Below are 7,527 nucleotides of genomic sequence, written 5' to 3' on the forward strand. Positions count from 1 at the left end.
CCCTGGGACTGGGAGAGAGCAGGGTTCAAATCCCCTCTTGGCCATCACATAGCTCACTGTGTGACCTTGAGCTCAGTCTCGGCTGAACCTACCTCACAGGGTTGCTGTGAAGGATAGACTGGGGAGGAGGAGAACTGTGCAGGCCACCTTGAGAAAAAGCTGGAATAGAAACACAGTAAACAAATAAAAGAAATGGCGGGCATGAATTCGCTTCTGCTCCAGGAGGGCAGTCCTCTGGGTCCATATCCATCCTAGGCAGAGACATCTCTTCTGAGCCTTGGGCCACAAAGCCACCTCTGGCAACCTCCTGCCCTCTGCCCCCTCCCCACCTGGCGTCCTCTGTCCCCCTGGCTACCTCTTCCGCAACTTGGTCCCTCCTGAATGTGCTTGGCCATTTGCTTTTCTGGCTTGTTTTGGGTAGGGAAAGGGCTTAAGTTAATCGCCTCCATCTGGCTTCTTGGGGGCCCTCAGGAAGAGTGAATCATGCACGTATCCTGCTAGGCGGGTGGGGCCTGGCCGCTGGCGGCTCGGTATTTATCGTTCGGGGCCAAATGCAACAGTGGGAGGAAGGAGGGAGCCAGAAGGGCCCTGCAATGGAGCTCAGTGGCCAGATTGGGACCTCTCTTCAAGGAGGGCAGTGGTGCCTGCTGTCCACCCCCAATGGTCCCGCTTCTTGGCTCCTTAGCATGCAGCTGGGGGCTGTTGAGGCATTGTGGAACTCATTCCATCATCTGCTAGTGCAGAAGGGTCTACCTCGCAAGGTTGTGGGTGTGAGCACAGAGTTAAAACGCATTAATTGGGAAGGTGGGTGAGATGGCTAACCACTGCGCCACACTGCCTTTCTTGCTGTGCTTCAGGCCACTGCCTGGCTTTCAACATGCTTGCCTAACTAAGGAAGGACGGGGCAAGAGCTCATGAGCATATAAAGAGTGCCTCTTTCCCCAAAGTTTGAAGGCTGCTGCCGCCGCCGCCCATCGTGAACTGTTTGTCCTGCGTCAGATGAGTCTCCCAATCCCCGCACCTTAGCCCACCCCGCCAAAGAAAACATGCTGTACCGGTTTCCATTCCCTGGGGAGGAAGGAACCGCTGGGTAGAAAGGTAATCAATAAAGTTTAAAATTGCTCTGGGTTTAATTTTCCCTGCAGACCTGAGAGTTTTTATTTCTACAGTTCCAGATTTGAGGGTAGATTTGGGCTATTTAATTATACGACACACAGTAGTGGCACAGTTAGGTAATTAAAAGACTGGGCGTAGTGATTTAATGAGAGCCCCTCCCCCTTAAGATGACTTACTTTTCGGAAGTCAAAATGTGGCATGTCGGCCTTGGTACATTTTTGAGGGGTGGGGTTTCTCCTCGTTCCGCTTAGTGGGGCCCTGGGCGTCTGCTCCCAAACCCTATCCTGACAGCGCCACTGACAACACAGCACTTGACCCTTGTCCCGCCAATCAGAGCCCTCCCAATCCTCTGCAATGTCACGCCCATTTTGCAGATGGAATGACTGAGGTGCAGGGAGAGAATGGGCTCCGAAAAACCACCCACGTCAGCTCATATCAGAGATGAGATCTGAACCGGATGTCCCTGCCACCTCATTTAATCTTGTTGCTTTTCGGCTGCCATAGAAACAAATTTTGGGTTTGTTTGTTTTTTAAACACATTTCCTCTTGGGTTCTTTTTTTATATATATATAAACATCTTTCTGTATGAACCACACATATTTTAACAACAAAAATAAGAAATGTGGACTTGGGGCTAAGAGCAAGCGAAACTGCGTAATTTTATGTTCCAAGTTTTGTTTGTTGGCTTAACTGCGAAATTATCCTCTGGTGGGGGAGGGAATGGAAAATTATGGGGTGGTGGAGTGCGGGGGGGGGGGGAGAGAGAGAGAGAGAGCAGCAGCAGCAGCAAATATTTTGGGGGTGGGGGAGGGCCGGGGCATGGCTGGATCAACAATTCCCTTCTCTCGTTTTTTAACAACTTGCTGCAATAAATTCTGTGGCTGCTTCTGGAATCTGGGCCTGGGTCCAGAGTTCTTTGATAGGGCTGTTGAGGGAAGTTCAATGTGTGTAAAAAAAAGAGTGTGTGTAAAAAAAAAAAAAACCCAACAACCCCTAAAATCCAGGGATGGTGGAGTTAGAGCCCAAGCCCTCTCCTCCCTTCCATTTCTTTGCGCTGATCGGACAGCCAGCGGGGCGCTTCAAGATGGACCCCAGCTGTGGGGAAGGGGAGGGAGCCTTGGCCTCCGGCCAGGACATCTGGCATCCATTTTTCCTCTGCTGAACCGCAGCCCCACCCAAGCGCCGTTCTTGTGTGTGAGAGATCAGGCTCTCTCTCGGCAGTGACTCATCCAGGCACAAGATTTTTGGAGAAGGGCAGAGCATGTGAGCTGCTCTCTCTCTCTCCGCCCCCCCCCCCAGCTCCACCCCGCTTGCTTCCTCGCAAGGGCCTGGATGCTGGGTGGCTGTAACTCTGCAATTCTCAAAGTCTGCTCTTCCTCGGGTCGGATCCAGCCAATTTGCAGCTCCCAGCTGCCCAGAGCTGTGTGGAGGCTTCAGGCCCTCCGGTATTTGAAGGAGTTCTGAGCATGTGCAGAGTTCCCAGCATCATGGAGCAAATTGCCCTGCTCCCTCCCAACGTCTAGGGTCCATCAAGTTTCACTGCGTGTTCAACCAAAGAGCTTACGAAGCAGAGAACGGAAGTGACCGCCCCTCCCCTCCTGTTTGCTGCCAGCAGTGTAAGACTCAAAGGTATACTGCACCTGGAAGTGGAGGCTCCCGTCGGCTAATATGCTTTGGAAGACTCTCCCCTCCTTGAATCTGCCCAATCAATCCTAAGCCACATCTTGTGGCGGTGAGTTCCCAAGGTTTTTATTCCAATTAACCACTTTGGGTTTTTTTAATATATATATATATATATATATATATATATATATATATATATATATATATATATATATATATATATATATATATATATATAGTGGTATACAAATCATTTTATAAATAAATAAGTTAAATGGCACATCCCATAAAGTAGTACGTCCTGTGTCCTGTCACAATCCAGGGTTGCCACCTCTCTTTCTGGCTCAGACCCCTCTGCCTTTTTAACTAATGTTAAGCCAGGGGAGAGGCTTCCCCATCGTGCCTGGAAAAGCTTCACCCACTACCAGATTCCATCCTTCTCTTTCCCTCACAGTAATCCAAACCTCCGCTAGCAACTTGCTCTCTCAACCCCGGAGCAGGGGAAGATTTTTTAGCTCTGCCAGGGCTTTTAAATAAGATTATTATTTACATCTCCTTCCCTATTGGAAGGGGGGGTGGAAGGCAGCACCCGGGAGGAGGGAGGCTGAGTTCAGTTTATGGGGAGCGAAGGCTGGGGTCTGGCATAGATTCCTACAGGCATCTGGCTTTGAGCAGCAGGGGAGGAATGCAGGCCTGGAATACAAGCCCTGCTGAGTGTGTGTGTTTTCCTTGGGAAGTGGCGAAGGCTCCGGCCAGAGAGCTTGGACAAAGGGCAGCCAGAGGAGAGGAAGAGAAAGCGCAGCTTTGAATCTGCTCCTAGGCACTCGGGGCCCCTTCTGCTTGACCCAACCCTCTCCAGCTCAGAGAATTCTCATGGTGAGAAACCATGCAAGTCCCTAAACTGAAAACTGTTGTGGTTTGGTGGCGGTCACAGGTGCATTGGCTCTCCTTTCTTGGAGGTTTTCCAGCAGAGGTTTGGGGGTGTCACCTGCCAGGGCTTCCTTAGCTGTGATTCCTGCATTGCAGGGGGTTGGACTACATGGCCCTTGGGGACCCCTTCCACCTCTGCAATCCTGTGATTCTGTATGAAGGCCTTGAGCGTCTTTTTCTCAGCCTCAGTTATCCTCCTGTGAAATGGGAACCAAAATAGCTCAAAGGACAGCAAAGACTGTGGGTGAAAATAAGACCCACCCTTTGCAAAGGACCCCCTGCAATGCTTTAATTTCTTCGCGAAGTCAGATTTTTTTTACCTTTACTCTTCTCCATGCTCTGGAGGCCCAAGGCTGCTAACAGCACAATCGTATAAACGACAGCATTGCAAAACCTTTTTTTTTTAATTTAAAAAAATCATGATTATAAACAACAGCAAACAACTAAGAACAAGTGCAGATGAAAAACAAGAACATCAGATTGAAAATAGCGGCAGAAAAGATGTCACTTTGACAGCTTAAAATCTTGCCTAAACTGGAAAGTTGGCAAGGCAGAAGGTGAATGGAGAAGGGGACGGGTGAAATGTCACTTCGCAGCTGAAGTGCCAGTTTGTACAGGACCCTTATTCCACTTAGAAGTTGCTATGTGTCTAACTCCCCTGTTCTTTGCTGGAACGTAGCCTCCTCGGTGGTGGCCCCTGGAAGGCTCTCCGCTGCTCAGAAAGGAAAGGTTCCCCATCCCTGGGCTGGAGAGATGTTTCCCTCTCTTGTAAATCAGGGGTCATCCGAGCACATTGATTGGGCAGAAGCCTCAGGAAAGACAAAAGGAAGTTCTTAACAACATCAGAAGAACTCTGAGGGATCAGGCCAGTGGCCCCTCAAGTCCAGCATCCTGTCCTCAGTGGCCAACCAGATACCTGTGGTATTCAGAAGCTTCTAACTGTGGAGGAAGAGCAGAGCCACAGTGACTAATAGGCTTTGATAGCCCGCTCCTCCATGAATTTGCCTAACCTTTTAAAGCCATCCAAGCTGGTGGCCACCTCTGCCTCCTGAGGGTGTGAGTTCCATAGTTTAACTGTGCACTGTGTGGTGGGAAAGAATACAAGAGGAGAAAACCTTTTATCTGCCCACTGTCTCCAGGCCAGGCATAATTTTATAAACTTCTATCATGCCTGCTCTTCCTCCGCTTTCCTCTAAACAAACCGGTCCCAAATGCACAACCTTTCTTCATGCATCTTGTGGGAGGGAGTTCCACAAGCTTAATTATGCGCTGCCTGGAGAAGGACTTCCCTGAACGTTCCAACCTTCCATTTTATTGGATGCGCCTGAGTTATAAGAGTGTGTTACGAGAGAGGGACAAAAGCTCCCTGACCTCTGGGAAAGAGGCAGCTTATGGCACCTCCCCAGGGCACCTCCCAGCCTCGCCCAAGCCTTTTGTTTAACAGCAATGCCCGTGTTTTAATGGGCATCTTTGCTAGGCAGTTACAAGCTGCTGCTTCCATCTCCCATGGTGCCTCCTCCCTTGCAAACTTCTCTCTTTCCCCCCTCTCTGCCCGCCCCCAGTCTTGGCACCATTGGCAGGTCATGCCTGCTTAGAAGGCTGCCTTTATTTCCCCGCTTGATGAGAAGCACCCAGTTCAAGCCAGCCAGCTTAGCAGTGGCAGTGAGGAAGGGGCCGGCCCCCAGAAGGCAGTAGTCAGGGCTCTGTGGCTCATCTCTGCCCATCTGAAAAGCGAATTTCATTTGCAGTTGCCACACTCTGCTTCCTGCTGTTGTGCCCTGTGTGGCATGTGCAATAGGAAAGCTGCATGTTTGCTTTCCCCTCCCCTTGCGCCTGTCGCAAGCTGGATGGAGCGGTGCCCGTCTGGCCCATGCTGGTTCTCCCTTTTCTCTGCCTGCGAACAGAAGAAGATAAGGTTGTAAGAAGGGTCTGCTGGATCCGGCCAGTGGCCCATCTAGTCCAGCGTCCTGTTCTCCTCACAGTGGCCGGCCAGATTCCTCCATCATGGGAAACCTGCAAACAGAACCTGAGGTTTCCAGAAACTGGTATTCAGAAGCATTGCTGCCTCCAACCGTGGAGACAGAGCAGAGCCATAGAACCACAGAATCATAGAGTTGTAGAGTTGGAAGGGACCATGAGGGTCCTCTAGTCCAACCCCCTGCAATGCAGGAATCTTTTGCCCAACGTGGGGCTCGAATCCATGACCCTGAGATTAAAAGTCTCATGCTCTACTGACTTTAGCCTTATCCTCCCTCCATGAATATGTCTGATCCTCTTTTAAAGCCACCCCAGTTAATGGCCAGCACTGCCTCCAGTGGCAGGTAGTTCCATAGTTTAACTATGCTCTGTCTCCCAGATCCTCCAGCAAATTGACTTCTGCGATAGCTGCTGCAGCTTCTTAAATATGGCCTTGTCCAAATGCTTCAAGGAGTTGAAGGTGAAGGAGAGAGGGGCATTGGCCATAACAGCTAAGAGGTTGCGCATCCATGTTCCTCTTGAGGAGCGGTGTGGCTGTCCAGGGTCACAGGAAGTCAAAGACCCATTGCAGGAATGAAGAGGAGCTTTTCAGCCCCTGAGACGTCTGTCTCCTCTCCCTTCGTGCTGAGAGGAGCCCATCACCGAGGTGAGTTGTCCACAGAGGATAGACTCCTAGAGGATAGACTCTGGAGAAGGTGCCTGGGAAGAACCCTGTTCTGTCTGCTCCAAAGCTAAGCATTTAGGAACATTGCAAACACAAGACACTTCATTTTCAACGAAAGGGTGTGCATTAGTTCTGTTGCGGACAATGGAGCTTGAAGCAGGACACAACTTAAGTCACTCCGGAAGAAGATCTCGGAGCACTCCAAATCATTTCCCCATCCGCATGCACAGAAAAACAGCAGATCTAGCAGATCGGCAACACGTAACGTTGTTGCAATGCATCCCCAATTATATTATTATTGTATAATAAGATGGTTGTGTAATCTTAGGAGGTTGTGTAATCTTAGGAGGGGGTGTGTCTGTGAGGGGGCATGGCAGCGACTGTCATGAAGGGACCCTGAATTTGTCACTACGGTTCTCAAGCAGCACATTCTGAGGATAAGCAACAGGGGTGAGCTGCATTTGGACTCTTCATAGGGAAGTTCGTTTAGTTCAAGAAATTTATACGTTGCTCGATTGTAAAAACAAAGACACGACATCTCAACGTGAAGTTACGAAGAGAAAAGATAATAAAAAAAACCAGTTAACAATAACTATCTAAAACTTTTTTTTTAATCAACAATAAAGTAAAAACAGTTGGAAACAAGTGTTTGCATTCTTGTTAACTAAACAGAACCTCCATCTTCAAAGGCAGTCTACCCCTCAATAATAGATGCTGGGAACAGGGAAAGAGTGTCATTTTCATGGCCTCCTTTAGTGACTTTATATACCAGAAGTGGGAACCTGCCGTCAGGAATGAAGGAAGTTGTAGGGCAAGAATTTCTGGAGAGCAACACTTTGACTACTCCTGGATTTACACTGGAATGAGCATATTAAACCTGATCTGATCTATGCACCCAGGCATCACCCTAATCCCTCCCTGCAACAGCTCAGAACTGCGGTTGCCAATTTGTCCCCTTGACAAAGCTCCTGTGCTTTCTAATGTAGAAATGTAGCTTCTTTCTGTGGAGATCTGCCTGTAATGGTAGTGAGGGGAACTGCACCTGTTGGTTTCTGCCTGTTTCAGCCTGCTCCCCCCCCCAAAATGCCTTCCTTTCCAGCCCCCTCCTCTTAACTGCTTAATATCTCTTCCCATCTGGGCAATGAGAGCGGGGACCATCCCCTCTCAGCTCTTGTGACCATCGAATTCATGTGTCCTTTCATGAAGACGCCAAATTG

Source organism: Lacerta agilis, chromosome 17, assembly GCF_009819535.1.
Source record: "Lacerta agilis isolate rLacAgi1 chromosome 17, rLacAgi1.pri, whole genome shotgun sequence".
Taxonomy (NCBI): domain Eukaryota; kingdom Metazoa; phylum Chordata; class Lepidosauria; order Squamata; family Lacertidae; genus Lacerta; species Lacerta agilis.